General features: G+C 67.1%; 1 long non-coding RNA gene across 2 annotated transcripts; it reads left to right on the top strand.

The window, feature by feature from the left end:
* The first annotated feature begins 1,032 nt into the window (after window positions 1–1,032).
* Window positions 1,033–8,171, top strand: LOC140621794 (uncharacterized). 2 transcript variants are annotated; one of them, XR_012021534.1, is made up of 3 exons: window positions 1,033–1,450; window positions 6,447–6,720; window positions 7,689–8,171. It is a non-coding gene; the product is annotated as an uncharacterized lncRNA (long non-coding RNA). The 2 variants fall into 2 exon arrangements; XR_012021533.1 differs by lacking the exon at window positions 1,033–1,450 and adding an exon at window positions 4,187–5,091.
* The last annotated feature ends 9,521 nt before the right edge of the window (window positions 8,172–17,692 follow it).

The raw sequence follows: 17,692 nt of genomic DNA, 5'->3' as shown, positions 1-17,692 counted from the left end.
GACAGCCGCCTCCCCCCGAGCCCCGCCCCTGCTTCTCTGTCTTTGTGGCCACAGCATCGTGTTGAACCTTCGGCCCCACTGGACACGGAGCCACCAAACGGGCCCAGGTCTCCGTCCTGCCTCAGGGGAGCACTTCTGTTCCCTTAACAGCACCCCCGTGTGCAAGGGAAACGAGGGGCCCTGCTGTGTTCGTGTTGACCCACCAGGGCCCTTCAGGGGACGGCGCCGGGAGAAGGTGGACCTGTCCTCTGGACCTTGGGCCTGGAAGGAGCCCCAGGGCCTGCGGGAGTCTGCACGAGTGCCTCCTGCTGACCGGAGGAGGGAGGACCCTCGCGGTGCTGGGGACCTGGTCTCAGGTGTGGCCTCCCGGCAGCTCTCAGCCCTCAGTGGGCTCTCGAGAGGACGCGAAGCCAGGGCCCGAGGGGTCCTCACTCTGTGCACGGAAGCCTCGCACCAAGATGAAGGGTCTGCTCTCCCCGGAAGCCTGGGCTTCCACGTGAGGTCCCTCGGCCCTGCTGCCCCTCGGTCCTAGGCCTCCCCGGACCCCCACCCTCGGTGCTCCCAGGACCCTGGGAGAGAAGCATTTCCAACTGCCCTGAGGACAGTGCAGGTCACGGGGGCCCCTGAGGCCAGTGCAGGGTCCCTGAGGGACCCCTGGCCAGTGCAGGTCACAGAGGACCCCTGAGGCCAGTACATGTCATGGAGGGCCCCTGAGGCCAGTGCAGGTCACAGAGGACCCCTGAGGTCAGTACAGGTCATGGAGGGCCCCTGAGGTCGGTGCAGGGTCGCTGAGGACCCCTGAGGTCAGTCAGGTCATGGAGGGCCCCTGAGGTCGATGCAGGTCACAGAGGACCCCTGAGGCCAGTACATGTCATGGAGGGCCCCTGAGGTCGGTGCAGGGTCGCTGAGGACCCCTGAGGTCAGTCAGGTCATGGAGGGCCCCTGAGGTCGGTGGAGGTCACAGAGGACCCCTGAGGCCAGTGCAGGTCACGGGGGTCCCTGAGGCCAGTGCAGGTCACAGAGGACCCCTGAGGCCAGTACAGGTCACAGAGGGTCCCTGAGGTCAGTGTAGGTCACGGAGGGCCCCTGAGGCCAGTGCAGATGGGAAGAGCAGAACCCGGAAGCCGCCCAGAACCCCCGACGCCCAGAACCAAACAGGCCGCCCGCCCCCGTGGCCCCCGGCGCCCCTCGGCCGTACAACATGCGCTGCGCGGTCCCGAGGGCAGGCGCCCTGGAAAAGTCGACTTGCAGCCGCGCGGCCAGGGGTTCCGGGCTCGGGGGAGGGGTGCGCGGGGGTCCTCCTGGAGCGGGATCCCGAGCCCCAGCCCCGCGCCCGCGCGTGTGCTGACTGCCTGGAAACCCCGGACCTGACGGCTCAGGCGGGCGGGGCACCGTCTCCCAGACCGAGGGCAGCGCCCCGATAGAGGGGCGCCGGGCAGGGAACCCGCAGGTGAGCGGAAGGGCCACGGGAGCGGGAGGAGGAGGGTGGCGGCGCCTCAAGGGTCCCCGAGAGCTAACTGATGGCTCCTCGGGTTCTGACACGTGCGGGGCCTTCCTCAGCCTCTCCCGGGACGGCCGGCGTGCGTGGGGCTGCCCAGGGCAGGTGTCCCGGGGACCGTTCTGCAGACGCCTGACCGGGCTCCCCAAGCCCGAGGAGCTGGGAGGCCTGGGAGGACGGAGACCCCGTCGACCCGAGGTCAGGCACCCCATGGGACCCCGCAAGGGGCGCAGTAATGTCCCGGCCGTGGCCGTGAGGGAGCCGCCGGGGGACGCCGGGGCCCCCCGACCTTGCCGCCCGCCCGGAAGGCTCACGGTCTCCCAGAACCAAGAGACGAACAGAGCCTCGCCGGCAACGCACGCGCAGGAAAGCGGCGTCCTTCCCGCGAGTCGCGGTGACAGCGCGGCCCCCACCCAGGCCATCGAGCGCGGATCCCGGAGGACCCCGCATTTCGAAGAGCCGCGAGCCATAGTGTGGCCAGTTGCACCTGAAAATACGTCCCCGTCCTGGCATTCCGTGACAAGGACACGACTATTCCTTCCGCCGAGAAATCCCCGGGCCTGACGCCGTTTCCTCCTGTCGCAGCAGGAACGTCCCTCCGCGAGCAGGGTGCCTCCCTGGGTCCACGCTGCCACGGGGTCTCCAGAGCAGAGGGGTCTTTGCGTTCTGGCCAGACGTGGTCCCCGTCGCCGGCCCCGAAGCTGACCCTGCCCCCCCCCCCGCCCCTCCTGGAGGAGCCTGGCCGCGCTGGTGTCTCTGAGATGCGGGGTCCCGGGCTCGGCGCCCACGGGGACACCACCTGCCACGGCCCTGCTGGGCTCCCGGGGCTGCACGCGGGGTCAGGATGGGGGTTCAGCTCCTGCCGTGACCCCACATGCCCCAGGGCTTCCAGAATCTTGTCCTCACGTCATCAGACGTCCCCTGAAGGACCAGAGGTGCAGGGTCGTCACCCCTACGTCACAGATGACGAAGCCTGGATGGGGGGCCGGGGGTCCCTGCGTGTCCCTGCGTGTCTGGGACCCCAGGGCCTCACGAGCTGCCCCTGACCTGGGGGCCCCAGGCCCAGAGGCGGCTCGGCCTAGACCCTGCCATGGACGTGTTTGCACCCCCCTGTCCCCGACCGTCCTCTAGAGGCTGCTGGGCTCCGCGCACCTGCCCACCCGCCCCTCCACCTGGTCCAAACCCCACTCACCTGGGCGTTGGCGACACCCCCACCTGGACCAGGTATGCTCTGGCCCCGCCTGCCGGCCATCGGGCCTCCACCAGCTCGGGGTCCCTAGGCCCTCCCAGTGGCTGGCCTGCCCTGCTGAGGACACACCCCGGGGTCTCCGGGGACCCCGGCCTGGCAGCTCCGCGGATTCACAGACCTCCTCCTTCCCATGCTCCCTCCTTCCGGCCTCAGGACATTTGCACGTGCTGTCCCCCCACCCCTGTTCTTCCCCTGGACCCCTGCCCCAGGGTCTCCCTGGCCTTCCTCCTGCTGACCCAGCCCTGCTCACACACTGTCCTGCACGGCGCCCAGCAGCACCCCTCTGGGCCTGCAGCAGGTGACCGGGTCTCCCTCCCTCTGTCACTTCCGCCCCCCTACGGCGTGTCCTGCGGGGGCAGCTCCGCGTGTTTCTCCCCCTACACCCCATCCTCAGCGTGTAGCGCGGCACCTGCACGCGGCAGGAGCTTCACCCCTGGGTGAACATGGTGCCGCGGAGCTTGACCCCTGAATCTGTGAGCTCCCCGGCAGCTGCGTGCGAGGGGCCGGCCGGAAGGGGGCCGCCCTACAGCAGGGGCGTCCGGGGGGGCGGCCGAGGGAGGACGTGACCCGGGCTTGGGGGAGGGGTTCTGAGTCAGGCTGGTGGGGGGAGGCGGGGGGGGGCCAGGGGCCAGGGTCGGGGCTGGGTCACGGGGGCCAGGGCCGGGCGCGGTGGCCGCAGCATCTCTGGGGCCCGATGCCGTGTTCATCGTTCGTGATGTTGGAGCAAAACAAGGAACTGCTGAGACCTGGGAAGGACGAGCGGCCGGAAAGGAGGGACCGTGCGGCCGTCCACGCAGGGCCCACGGCCACGCCCGCGCCTCCAGCCGTCCTGCGCGGCTCTGGCGGGACAGGTCGCAGCCCCCCACCCGCTGGGCGGCAGGGGTCAGACGGGCACGGCCCCGCGGCGAGGTGCTGGCCCCGGCGGGTGGACTGGGCGGCTCGCGGGCAACGACTTGGGGAGGGGCCCTCGGCCTGCGCCGCGTCCCCCCGACGCCCGGGCCGCCAGCCGGAGGAGGGGTCCTCGGGCCCGGCTGGAGAACAAAGGCGCCTGTGTGCCGTCCTGGGGCCGAGGCCCGCGGAGGACAGAGCGGCTTTCAGCACCAGCTCCGCTCCCCCGCGGTCACGGCCAGCGCAGGGCCCCGGGGCAGGTCGGGGTGACGCAGGCCCGTGATTCAGAAATAGCCACGAGGACGCCGGGCCGCGCATCTGGGGGCCTGGGGCGTCTCTAACCTGAGCTCCGCCTCCGGGCAAACACCGCGGCCTCTGGGGGCTTCTCGGAGACCCCGGGCCGAGGGCTTCGTCCGCTGGGGGCAGGTGTCAGCTCAGGGCACCGCCTGCTGGGCACGGGGAGGGGGGACTCGGGCGGCGGGGCCGAGAGGACCACGGGAGGCAGCAGGCCACGCCCTGGGGGCACCGGGAGGGACCACGGGTGGGGGGGGCACAGGTCACTTACAGCCTGTGGGACCCACAGCCCGCTGGGACCACTGTACCCTCTCCCCATCCTCCCTCCCCCTCTCCGGTCATCCCTCCTCCTTCTCCCCATCCTTCCTCCTTCCTCCCCACCATCCTCCCTAATCCCTCCTCCCTCTCCCCATCCTCCTTCCCCCCTTCCCATCCTCCCTCCTCCCTCCACTCATACCCCAGCCGTCCATCAGAGAACCGTGATCCGGATCTCCCTAGTCCTTCTGAATCTGACCGCCCTGCCCCTCCCACCCCCTCACCCCGGCCCATGCCCCAGCCCCTTTCTCCTGAGCCATGTCCACCTGGCCAGTTCCTCCCTGGCTCCTCCTCCACTGGCGAGCAGACGCTCAGACCCTCAGAAGGTCCCCCTCCACTCGGAGGAAGCCTGCAAAGCCCCCAGATCCTGCTTCCAGGTCCTGTGACTCCCGAGCCCCAACACCCGGGAGCACAGCCCTGGGATCCCGCCTTTGCTGTCCAGTGCCAGGCCGATGCCCGGCATCTGTAGGGACGGTCCCTGGGCCCTGTGTCTGCTGCCCAGGCGCTGCCCTCTCCCTGCTTGGACCCGGATGGTGGTACCCCCCACCCCGCTACCTGCAACTGAACCCTGCCGGCGGGCCCCGGTCACGCCGTCCCTGGCCCCTGGGACAGTACGCGGTGGCAGCGGTGGAACCCATGAACGAGAGCGGTCTGGGAGGGAGGAGGGTGGGACGGGGCTGGTTTCTGAGGAGCCCGGTGAGGGCCACCCAGGGGCAGGCGGTGCAGACCCGAGGGCCACATCACCCTGCAGATGGGGTAGGAGCAGGTGGGACCAACGCAGGCCCAGCACCACCCCCCAACCCTACAGCCAAGGGGAAGAACGTGTGAAATGTTCCTACAAAAGCAGGTGAGAAGGCACTGGGCACCCCAGGGCGCCCGACTGACACCGGCCTGCCGGGGACAAGCGTGGGCAGCCTGGGACCCTGGGTCCCTGCCCTGCGCCTGCCGGGACCCCTTCGGTGGCTGGGGAGGAGATCGTGTAACTCAGACCACCTCCCTGCGGGTGGGGGACGGGGTGGGCCTGAGGCTCGGGGCTTCCAACACCGTGTCCCCCTTCAGTGGTGGCCCCAGAAAGACAGAACACGTGCAAGGCCAGCTTCTCACCAACAGCGGCCTCTATTTCACTCCCACTGAAACCCTTGCTGAGCACCTACTGTATGCCCGGCTCCAGGACATACAGGGACTACGGGGAGGGACCCCGCCACGTGCAGCTGCAGGCTGAGGGGCTCCCGGGGGCAGGGCTGTGGCCGCGCCGCTCACCTTACAAGGCAGTGGTTAAAGGGATCTCACATGGCGAGATCTCCCCCCTCTGACGGCGAGTGACACCCGGGGTGCGCAGGGACCACGTCTCCTCCCTCCAGCATCTGTCCGTGGACGTCGAGGCTCCTCCCGCGGCTCGGCCCCCGTGGACACGGCCGCTGGGAACGTGGGGTGCAGGTGCCCCTGAAGCTCACCGCCTCTGGGCTGCGGGGTCGGTACCCAGCAGTGCAATTGCGGGGTCGTAGGGCAGCTCCGTGTCCAGCTCCTCCAGGCCACCCCCCCTGTCTGCACCTGTCACCTCCCAACGGTGGCCGTCCTGACGGGCGTGCGGGGGGGGGGGGGGGCGGGGCGGGTCCCACGTGCTGCTGGTGTGTGTTTAAGTGATGTGGAGCATTTTCCCAAGTGTCTGGTGGCCATCTGTGTCATCATATGGTTTCACTCGTGTGTGGAATTTAAGAAACAAAACTGAGGATCAAAACCGAGGGGAAGGGAGGGAAGAATAAAACAAGATGAAATCAGAGAGGGACAAACTCTAAGAGACTCTTAATCACAGGAAACAGACTGAGACTGAGGGTCGCTGGAGAGGCAGGGGGTGGGGGACGGGGAACCGGGGGACGGGCGCGAAGGAGGCACCTGATGCCATGAGCACGACTCATGAATCCCCGACCTCTACCTCTGAAATACGCTTTATGTTAATTAATCGAATTAAATAACATACAATGTTAACTGAATTTAAATTAAAAAGGGTTTTTTAAGATTTTATTTATTTATTTATTCATGAGAGACAGAGAGAGGCCGAGACACAGGCAGAGGGAGAAGCAGGCTCCATGAAGGGAGCCCGACGCGGGACTCGATCCCAGGACCCCGGGGTCACGCCCTGGGCCGTAGGCGGGGCTAAACCGCTGAGCCACCCGGACGTCCCGAAATAACACGTTTTTACAGGGCATCTGAGAAGAACAGCAAGACGAAGCAGAGGGCACTGGACCCCATGAGCGCACACGCAGCGGCTCCCGCACCTTCACTCCGTCGGGGCTGCTGCGGAGGGACCGGGTGGGACCCGACCTTCAATGTGGAGCCTGCAGAGGGACGCTGACTCTCCAGTCCGAGCAGGAAGCTTCAGCGCAATTTGCATCGTGGAGACGCCTGGTGGGTGCCCGGAACCCCGACACGGCCCGAGCTGTCGGCACCCCGTCCCCGGCAGCGGCACCTGGCCCAGGTGAGGCTCACGTTCGCAGGCACATCCCCGGCGGAGCCAGGGGCACTTCTCCCCGGTGTGCTCTCTGCCGAATCGCACGAGGCACTGACGCCCGCGAGGGTGTGAGGGGCGCCGCATGGCACCCCCGGATCCTGACCACCCTGGGATTTCTTCCCACGGCGCCAAGCACCGCACACAGGGGCCGGGCGCTGTAGACGAGGTCCGGATGGGCCTCGCGGGGCCGGCCGAGCAGAGCCTGGGGCCGGGGAGAGCGGGGCTCCCGGGCTCACTGAGGACGAGCCCGCGGCGTCCCCCCGGCTCTCCGGGACTTGCGCTGGGGCCTCCGCCGTCCTGGGGGGGCAAGGCCGTTGCCGCGGCTACTCCCCGCCCAGCCGCCCAGGTTGCGTCCTAACGGGCTCCTGGTGGTGCCGGGGGCGCTGGGCTGGGGACCCGAGGGCCACCCAGGGGCTCCGCCCAGGGCAGGGAGGCAAGACCTTCGGGCCTGTCTCCCCGCGCTTCCTGGGCCTGCCACCTGCAGCGGGCAAGGAGGCGGCGGGCGGCTGCGCTGGGGTCCACCAACCGCGACACGGGCCAGCCGGGCACAGGGCTCCAAGGCAGCCCGGCCTCCCTGCTCGCCCGCCGCTGCGTTTGCTCACTTGACCCTGAATGCCATTGGCACAAGCCCTCGGGGGGGGAAAAGTCACTTAAAGTCTGGTCCTGGCCTCACGCTTCTAGCATCCGCTCGTTCGCCCAATTCCCGCTGAAGGCGACCAGAAACCACAGGGTGGCTCAGGGCAGGTGTGTGTCCTCCTGGGGACACACGGGACGGAGCCGGGTCTGCGTGGTCGCTGCACGGCTGAGCGGGAAGGAAGCACAGGCCCGCGGGCCTCGGGAGACATCATGCTGGGCATTGTCTCCCCGGAGCGTGACTTGCTGCAAAGTGATATTTTTGAACTATTAAAATACACGTATTTTTGGGTCTAACCCAGGTGCTCCGGTAAGAGTGTCTAAAAATAAACCAGAACCGCTGGCTCCCATGGCCGAGTCCCCACACACCAGTGACTCAGCCGCGACCGGGAGCTTCATCATATAAGGATGTGGACGGCCGGCTCTGCTCCCCGCTTCTCTCCCAAGGGCCCCAAGGCCGAGGTGTCGGTCGGATTCATTGAAATCTTGGGAGAGCGTCATTGGGGACAGGAGAAAGTCGGGCCCCAGGGAGACGTGGTTTGGGGCCAGCGGGGCCTCTGCACCCTTGGGTCGGGCTGCAGGCGGGGTGGCGGGCGGCCCGCGGGCTGGGAACGGCAACTCGCTGCTGAGGGGCCTTATAAGGAGCTCCCGGGGCCTCCGCACGGGCTCCCAGAATAGCTCCCGGCTCGGCCTTCCGACGGGCCGGCGCCAGGGCCCCGAGGAGAGCACCGGGGCGGCCAGCCGGAGGGGTCAGGCCCACACTCCGCCTGGCTTCCTTCCTCCCAGCCGGCCGGGCTCCCGGGTGGCTGCGGGGGGGCGGGGAGGGGGCGGCGAGGCCCTGGGACCCCCCCCCCCCCCCCGGCCCTGCTCGCCCACCGCCCCCTGCCAGCCCAGGCTTCTGCGCTCTCTCTGGCCTCCTGGCAAAGCCCAGTTATTCTTTTAAATGTGTAAAATGAAACACGAGGGGTGATAGGCCAGTTATATTGACATTCAGAAATAAAACACTTCTGGGGGCGCCCGGGTGGCTCCGTCGGTGAAGCGTCTGCCTCTGGCTCAGGTCGTGATCTCGGGGTCCTGGGATCGAGTCCTGCATCGGGCTCCCTGCTCAGCGGGGAGTGTGCTTCTCCCTCCACACCTCCCCCCTGCACACTCTCTCTCTTTTTCTCTGTGTCAAATAAATAAACTCTTTTTAAGAAGAAATACAGACAGAAGGGAAGAAGGAAAGAAAGAAAGAGAAAGAAAGGAAGGAAGGAAATCCCTCTCCTCCTCCCTGGAATGCCTGTGCTGGTCTGTCGAGGCACCAAGTAGCAACACCCTTCCTCCTGGGGAAGGCCAGCGTCTGGTGCCCTCTGACCTGCGCCTGACTCACCGGTGAGTCATCTAAACCCCGACCCCGGGGCAGGCCGCCCAGTGCCCAGGCCCTGCAGGACGGCTGGCCCCTCCTGTCCAGATGGCCATGCAGGACGGGGGGGCAGAGACGTGTCCTGGAGCCTGGCCCCGGAGAACTGCCAGGGGTGCACAGGCTCCCTCTAAGTGCCCCAGAGCCCTTGCTGGGCCAGAGAGACGCAGGAGAGGGGCGAGGGGTGGCAGGGGTGAGGCCTGACAGGGTAGGGTGATGGGGGAAAGGGGAAAGGGTGAGCCCTGAGGGGGCAGGGCTGAGGGGCTGAGATGGGAACAGGGGTGAGGGTGGAAGGGGGCCCGAAAACCAGTCTCTTCACCTGGGCCCATCTGCCCCCCTTTGAAGCCCCCCAGGCTGACAGGGCCCAAGCCCGGAAGGGAGCCTCCCCCTGCCCGTCCCGTGGGGCCCCCAGCAGACCCCATGCTGTTCCCTCCCGGCACGCTCCCCAAGGGAGAGTTGACCCCGAGGGACAGCCCCGCTCCTCACACTGCTGGGCAGCAGGTGGCTGAGATCAGGACACCTGCCCAGAGACGATGTGTGGTGTAGAGGGTCCCAGGGGTGCCCCAGTAGTGACCCCCGGGCAGGGGTGGGTGCTGCGCACCCCTACACCTGCTTCCCCACTTGGTCCTCCTCCCTGACTGGTCCTCCTCCAGCTCTGGTCGTCTTCCACCCCAGGTCCTCCTCCCCACCTGGTCCTCCTTCCCACCTGGTCCTCCTCCCCACCTGGTCCTCCTCCACCCCAGGTCCTCCTCCCCACCTGGTCCTCCTCCATCCCAGGTCCTCCTCCCCACCTGGTCTTCCTCCCCACCTGGTCCTCCTCCCCATCTGGTCCTCCTCCACCTCAGGTCCTCCTCCCCACCTCGTCCTCCTCCACCTTTGGTCCTCCTCCACCCCTAGTCCTCCTCCCCACCTGGTCCTCCTCCACCTCAGGTCCTCCTCCCCACCTGGTCCTCCTCCCCACCTGGCCCTCCTCCACCCCTGGCCCTCCTCCACCCCTAGTCCTACTCCCCACCTGGTCCTCCTCCCCATCTGGTCCTCCTCCACTCCTGGTCCTCCTCCACCCCAGGTCCTCCTCCACCCCTGGTCCTCCTCTCTTCCCGGTCCCCCTCCACGCTTAGCCCCTACCCTTCCGTAGGCCGTAGGCTGGCTCTGTGCTGGGAAGGCTGGTGGGACCCAGGGAGGAGCTCAGGGAGAAGGTGCAGGGCTGCCCCACCATGGTGAAGCTGCCTTGACACCCCGAGCACCTGGAGCACAGCTGTGACCCCCCAGGACGTGCCTCAGGCAGGACGGGGGTCACCCGGCCTGGGTGCCCGGGGCCACTGCATGCAGGCAGAGCTGCCGAGGCTGGGGAAGCTCCAGGACGTCACGGTGGGTGGGGATCTGGGCGAGACGCAAGACCATGTGCGGGAAGGCAGGTGCCGGGGGAGGACCTGAGGAGGCCCCAACGCCCCGGGCGCCCGAGGGCTGGGTCCCCGAGAGCCCTGGGCAGCCGGGACAGGCCCCCAGGCAGGCCCAGCGGCCACTGTGGGTGATGAGGAGGGCCACCCTGGCCTTGGAAGGAGCCTGGGGTGTGGGGACGTCCCCGGGGTCGGGGGAGGCAGCTGCTGCCACCTCAAACGTGAGGAATGCTCGACTTTACGCAAGGACCTCCTCGGAGCTTTTAACGAGGGAAGAGGCACGGGGCCCCCCAGGGGGCCAACACGGGGCATTACCGAGCCCAGCAGATTCCCGGTCTGGTGCCGGGGGTGGCTAAGCCTGCAAAACCAGCCCAGTGACAGCACACAGTGGAGCGGCATCCCCTGGAGGACCGTGGGGACCCCCTGCCCCTGAGGCTCCTGGGACCGGCCCCTCCCGTGGGCGCCTCCGGGGGCACCTGGGCTCCCTGTCTTCTCCTGGCCTCTGCAGCTGGGGGACCTGGGAGGCCCGGGGTAGACGGTCCGGCCGGGGACACAGCCAGCCACCGCGGGTCCCAACACACAAGTGGCATCCAAGCCTAACGGGGTCCCCCTGGGCCCACAGAATCCCTGCCCCTGCAGCAGGGAGAGCGCGTCCCTCGCCCCTTCCATGGTGGTTTCCCACTCCCTCCTCCTCAAAATCAGGTTCTCAGGGTCCAGGCCGCGTCCTCCCACCGAGTGGAGCAAGAGGCCTTTCGTTCCCACCTGCCCGCCCCGTAGCTGGAGGAACAGTGCTCTGGTGGCGAGTGACTCATGGCACGAACAGCAGAAGGTGGCCCCGCAGGCAGGCCGTGGCCCCCGTGGGCGCCAGGCGGGATCGCAGCCTCCGGCCCCCAGACCTGCCATTGGGCCGAGCACTTGAACAGGAGCCCCGCGGCTCCCGCTCCAGGGCTGGACGTCCAGGGGCGCGCCGGTGCCAACCTTGCACGCGTGTGCCAGCATTTTCCGGAGACTGCAGGCTCGGAGGCGCGTCGGGACCGGAGGGCGCGTCAAGGCACGCGCGCGGCCCCACCCGCTCCGGCGTGGGTGGGGCAGGCGCCCGGTTCCGGCTGCGCCCAGGGGTGCGGAGGCCACTCAGAGCGGCTCTAGGGCTGCCGCGACCCCGCCCCAGGCCACGTGGCCGGCTCCACTCGCACCCCGGGGCTGGGAACGGTTTTAGGGTAAATCAGGACGGGGCGCCCGGGCGGCTCAGTCGGTCAAGCACCGACTCTCGGGTTTGCTCAGGTCACGATCTGGGGTCCTGGGACTGAGCCCCACACCGGGCCCTGCACGCAGCCTGGAGTCCGCGGGACGTTCTCCTCCTCCCTCTGCCCGTCCCACCTGGGTGCTCTTTCTCTCTCTCAAATAAATAAATAAAAATCTTTAAACATAAAAATAAAAATAAAACAAAATCACGAGAACCAGGGCAGGCGGAGAGGTTGCAGAGGCCGGACGCCGGCGCAGGCAGGGAGACCCCCACCGCGGCAGCAGAGCAGGGGGCAGGGGACCCTACAGGGCACGGCCCCCGCTGCACCCTTGCGGGATCACGGCTTCCACTTCCCTGGGAGTTCCCCAGGCTGCAGGCTCCGCAGCCTCCCGTCTGCCACCTGCCTTCTCACTCTGAGCACGGGCTGTGTTGCCATAAAAATCAACTTTTGCCACTTCCCATTCACCCCGCGGCTCCCCGGTGCCCCGGTCGTTCCCGATCACGGTCCAAACCATAGCCGCCCGCCTCCCCTCGTGCGGGTCCCACCCGGGGGCTCCTCTGGGTGCAGGTGCAGGCGAAGGCCGGCAGGGCTCCCCCCCAGCTCCTGCGCCGCGCCCCCGCCTCCCGGGTGCCCCGACGTGTGCACAGCTCCACCCCCCGCTTCCACTGATGCATTTCCCCACCCCTGCGACCCGAAAACCCTTTTATTCACTCTGCTTATGCGTCCTCATGCCTCTTCAGGCAGCTCTTCCTCCTTAGCTCCTTTGTTTTGTCCTGTCTCCACGCTGAGCACGAAGCCCGACCGGAAGCTCCGACCCGCGACCCTGAGATCATGACCTGAGCCGAACCGAGAGTCAGACGCTCCCCCGACGGAGCCCCCCGGGCGCCCCCTTTAATTATTTTTTTAATAGACTTGTTTAGGGAAGTTTAGGTTCGCGGCAAAACCGAGCTGAAAGTACAGAGGTTTCCCGCTTACCCTGCAGGCCCCCCTCTCCACCCTGCGCCCCAGGCCCCCACCACCGCATCCTGCACCCGCGCTGCATGTGTGACCCCGGGTGAACCTGCACCCACACGTCGTCATCACCCGGGGCCCGCGGGGGACGTGAGGTCGGCGGGGGCCAGGGGACGACGCGCCCAGCACTGCGGCCCCTCACAGTCCTCCTCCCCACCCCCGGGCCCCCAGCCTGCCCCGTCCCCCCGGCTGTGCCTGCCCCCGACCGTCGCGGTGCACAGCCCTCCCGCCCTGGCTGCCGTCGCCGGGTCACCCACGTCTTCGTCGCCGTCTCCCTGACGGCCTGGGACGCGGAGCAGCCTTCCTGATCTGCCACCTGCGTGTCTCCGTGCAGGTCTCCCGTCCGCTCTTAAACGCGTTGTCAGGTCGTGTTGTTGAGTGTTCAGAGATCTTTACGTATTGTAGGCGCCGTCCTCTATCAGCTGTGTCTTTTGCAAATATTTGCTGCCGGCCGGTGCTTGTCCTCTCACCCCCCTGACTCTCGCAGGACAAGGTCCAGCCGGTCAGTTGTTTGTCTCCTGGATTGGACCCGTGGTGCCGGGGCTACAGGGTCATCCTCCCGTCCAGGGTCACCGGGGATTTCTCCTGTGTCGTCTTCTAGAAGTGTCATAGTTTCGCATCCTACGCCGCGTCCGTGACCCCTTGTGAGCCAGTCGAGAGGAGCATAAGGTCCGTGTCCACGTTCCCTCTGCGTGTGGACGTCCAGTTGTCCAGCACCGCCTGCGGAGGGCACGGCCTTCGCCCCATGGGTGGCCTCGCTCCTTTGTCAAGGATCCGTCGGGGGCGTTCGTGTGGCTGTTTCTGGGCTCTCCCTCCTGTTCCGTCCACCTGCTGGCCTGTCCCCCACCCCAGGGCCACACGGTCCTGATCGCAGCCGCCCTACAGCGAGTGCTGGGGCCGTGGAGTGTCGTCCTCCGACTTCGCTCTCCCTCAGCATCACATCGGCTTTCTTAGTGATATTTGGGGAACTGCTTTGTTTCCTCTTACTTACTATTTCTAATCGTCAGGTTCCATCAGAAACCTTGGGAATTTGGCTCAGATCGCCTTTCACGTATGCGTCGGCGTGGGGAGAGTTGGTTCTTCGAGGTTTGGAGTCCCGGGATGTGTTCTCGCCCACCTTGCGACGGGAAGGGCAGCCGGGGTTCTGCAGAACTGACTTCGGAGGGGCCCGGGTCCATGTGCTGAGCGGACCCCACACCCCGAGGCGCAGACGGCTCAAGACTGGCAGGGCCGTGAGGGGCGGCCTATGCTCTGCTCCGTCTCCACCTGGGTGCAGGGGGAGCGGGCAGCAGGGCCTCTGATAAGGTCTGGACCCTGAGGCCGGGACCACGAACCCAAGGGGAGCACGGCCGGGTGGGAGTGGGGGCTGGTGCTAGGAGGGGCCGGTGTGCAAGGCCCCCGGTCTCTGGCGACTCCAAGGCGCTGGTGGCCTGTGCAGCCCCAGGGTGGCCCCGTGCGGCTCCAGGGGCCGTGGCTCAGGTCGCAGGAGACGGTGCTAAGGGGCCGTCCCACCCACCCTCCGCTTGGTAGCTTCACCTCTGTCTCGGCCACAAGCCAGCGATTCCACGGCCGGCCAAGCCGCCCATAGACATCTATTTATTTTGGCAGAAAGGATTTTTCGGGAATTGAGAAGTGGACACAACTGTTTAGTCTTCTGGATTCCTGCCGGCTCTGGGAAGGGCTGGGGCGCCCAGCCGTGGATCGGTAAGCGGGCCGCTGGGGAGGGAGCCCCGGGACACGGGCACGCGCACCCCGCGCAGGACTCGCTTCCCCTCGGGAGCACTCACCCGGCTCCACTAGCAGGCAGCACCCAGGAAGCCAGCGGCCCGGCCAGCTTCAGCCACCCTGGGCATCCTGACGCGACCGAGCACATGGTCAGCCTGGAGTGACTTCCCCGCTCACCTCCACCTCTTGTGAACGTGCCCACATGTGTTTGCACGAGAAGGTGTGCGCAGGCGTCTACGTGCACGGGCACATGTGTGTGTGCATCCGTGCAAGTGCCTATGCATGTGCGGGGTTTGCAGGCCCGCACGTGTGCATGTGTGTGCACATGTGTGTGCACGCGTGTTCCTGCACCTGCTCCATTGCCCCGCAGCCCGCTGGGGACAGCCCCTGCAGTCCCTGTCCAGGGCCGGCGTCACCGTGGGCCTCGGCCTTTCTGGAGTCCGGGAGCCCCGCACACCCAGAGGCAGGCAGCCCTGTGGACGGGAGGTGCCTCAGCCGAGTCACTGACCCTCTGGGGACCCGTTTTCTCTCTGCTTGGAGGCCAAGCGGGAACGGGACCCGGTGCTGGCGGGGCAGGGACTCCGACACCGACCCTGAGCTGACAGCAGGACGGGGTCCCAGGCCTGACCCCGGGGCCTGGAGCCCCATCCGCAGAAGTCAGGGGCCGCCTTGGTGGCAGGACCGGGCCCCCGATCCCGGGACCTCCTCCTGCCTAAACCAGCAGCCGCAGCTGCCAGGCCGCTCACGCGTTGTCGCTTTGTTTTACTGTTCTGGTCGGGGCGGAGAGAACTCGAGGTGCAGGAAAACCAGGTATGCGGGGACCTCGGGGGTCGGGCCTGGTTACCAGCAAGTAATTTCCTTGCCAAAGAGTCTGGTGACTTGCCCCCGTCTGGTGAGCCTTGGTTTGCAGGAGTCGGACCGACGCAGGGCCGTCGGGGTCGGAGGCGAGGCCGTGGGCTGCAGCGGCTGCCGCAGGAAGGAGCACAGGTGCGGCCTCGGCGCGCGGACACCTCCCTGGGCCCAGAGGCCGCCCCTGCCCCTCCCGGCCTCCTGGACGTGTCTGGCCTCCACTCTTCGCTCTAGTGAGGGATGAGGGCCCGGGGCCCCCAGGACAACCCCCTCAGCTCGAGAGCCTCACTCATCCAACCAGCAAAGATACCGTCTCCTTCAAAGGTCCTTTTTCGGGCCTCCGCAGGCAGAGGACAAGGGCGTCCCCTACGCGCCCTGCTGCTGGCAGGTCAAGGCCCTCACAGCAGAGGGAAGGGGGTGATCGGGAGGGGAGGGGCTGGGCTGGAGGGGGGTATGCTGGTGTGGGGGGTCACCACGCAAGGTTACAGGGACGGAAGCGCAGCCAGATCCCCGGCCAGGCCCTGCCCACCACCCTCACGGCCAAGTGCTGTCCGCAGGCGACGGCAGGGCCACCAGGTCCTGAGAGCCAGGCCCCTGCGGAGCCGCCCGCGCTGGCCCCGGGGCCCTTGCACGGCACATCACGCCCCCCCGCCCGACGCGCGTCGGATGCTGGACAGCTCAGTGTTGCAATTCTCCAGCAATGTTTACTGGAGCGTCTTTCCGTTCCCCGGGCGCACTGTAAACACGCCGGGCCTGGCCCTCAGCTGGCTGCGTAATTGTGGTTTCGGAGCAGGGTTCCAAGGACGCGCTCGGGGCCCGTGGTTATCCAGGCCGGCGTCGGGATCCGCGCCGAGGGGAGATTGGCAGGTCCCGGGGCCCCGTCCCCTGCCCGCCCTGGCAGCTGGAGCACATTCCTTCCTGCTGGCCTGATCGCATCTGGGATCCCACCCCTGGGAGCTGGGACCGACTCCACCCCTTGGGGCCCTCGGGGCGGAGCAGGACGGGGGGGTGGGTGGGTGGGGGTGGGGGTCAGGGTGCAGACGGGCGGGGCGACATCAGGCCTCCTGATTTCACTGGGATCGCCGCTCCGCCAGGGCCGGTGGGCCGTGTGTGTGTGCGTGTGTGTGCGTGTGCAAGTGTCCTTAGGGATTACACACCCCTCACATTCCATGAAGAACACTCCATCCCTGTGTGTACCTGCCATGTGTTCCTGCACATCTGTGCATGGGTGTTACTGTGTTACTGTGTTACTGTTTGTGTGTGCGCGTGTGCTCTTGGTCCTATTTGAGCACGTGTGTGTGCTGTTGTGTGTCTATGAGTGTACATGCATGTTCTTGGTGTGTATTTGAGCACACGTGTGCATGCATGTGCCGGTGTGTGCGTGTGCTCTTGGTCATGCTTGAGCACGTGTGTCTATGGGTGTACATGCATGTTCTTAGTATGTGCTTGAGCACACGCGTGTGCATGTGCCACTGTGTCTCTACACGCATGTGTGTGCATGTGTGCCTATGAGCACACGTGTCCTTGGTGCATGGGAGCATGTGTGGTGCCACATATCTGTGTGTACACGCATGTGTTCCTGGCATGTGCCATGGTCGTGTGCGTGTTACCTGGTCCCACCTCTGCTCTCTGATCCTGCCCAGACCAGGTGTGTGCGTCCTGACCCGCAGGGTGATGAAGGCGGCCGTGCTGCGGCCCGTGCTCAGGTCAGCAGGGTGTCAGGGCCCCTGTGCCATGGGCCGGGGCTGGGGGGCTGGGGGGCCGGGGGCCCTCGGCCCAGACGCCTCCTCCGGAATGAATGGCAAATGTCAAACGCAGCCCCAAGGGAAATGGTTCCCACACCTAATCATGTCCCGAGAGAGGTCGGGAGGGGGCCGGGGCCACGTGACGGGCGAGAACAAGGCTCCTTTGTGTGCTCGGGCAGCTGTGGCTACCCTGCGCAGCTCAATGGGCCGGCTGTCTGGCCGCCTGGCCGGCCTCGGGGACCAGAGTGCCCTACTTGTCCCCCCAGTGTCTGGAGCCTCCCGTCACCCCAAGCCCTGTCCCTGGACCTGCCAGGAGTGGGGGCCACTGGCTATGGCACATTTCCGGGCCAAGAAATTCATAAATATGGTGATGTCTGGTGTTTGCTCAGAGCTGCTAGAACAATCAGAAGTGGACAATTTTAATTTGCTTTGAGGTGAGGGCCCAAGCCCCAGGGTCTCAGGTGGAAGAGCAGCCTGGGATCCCCGGGGGCCCGACGTCCGTGGAGCTCGGCCTGTGGCCGGTGACCTGCAACCCTCGGAGCCAGGGAGGCCCCCAGCCTCCTTGCCCCACTCCCCTGCTGCCCCCCGAGACCCAACCAGACCCGACCGGGGGGCTGCCCAGGGACCGTGAGCTCCCCCACCTTCAGGGACCTCTGCCTCGGGGCCCAGGTTCTCCCACGCAGCAGGGAGAGACCGTGGACATCGGGGCCTGGGGGGTGGCTGGGGCAGGAAGACAGCCTGCAGGGCGGGGGCCGCAGACGGGCCGGGCGGGGGTGGAGGGGCCTGGAGGGCGGGGGGCGGGCTGGTGCTGAGCGAATCCAAGTGAGCGGAGGCCACGCAGGCAGCAGGGGCCGGGGCAGGCAGGGCTTGCAGGTGGGGCATGTGCACGGGGATAGACCCGGCCTGGCGGGCAGAAAGCCTGTAAGGATGGAACAG

The sequence above is a fragment of the Canis lupus genome, chromosome 30 (genome assembly GCF_048164855.1).
Source record: "Canis lupus baileyi chromosome 30, mCanLup2.hap1, whole genome shotgun sequence".
Taxonomy (NCBI): Eukaryota; Metazoa; Chordata; class Mammalia; order Carnivora; family Canidae; genus Canis; species Canis lupus.
The sequence above is the reverse complement of the archived record's forward strand: the minus strand, read 5'-3'. Positions and strand labels throughout refer to the sequence as shown.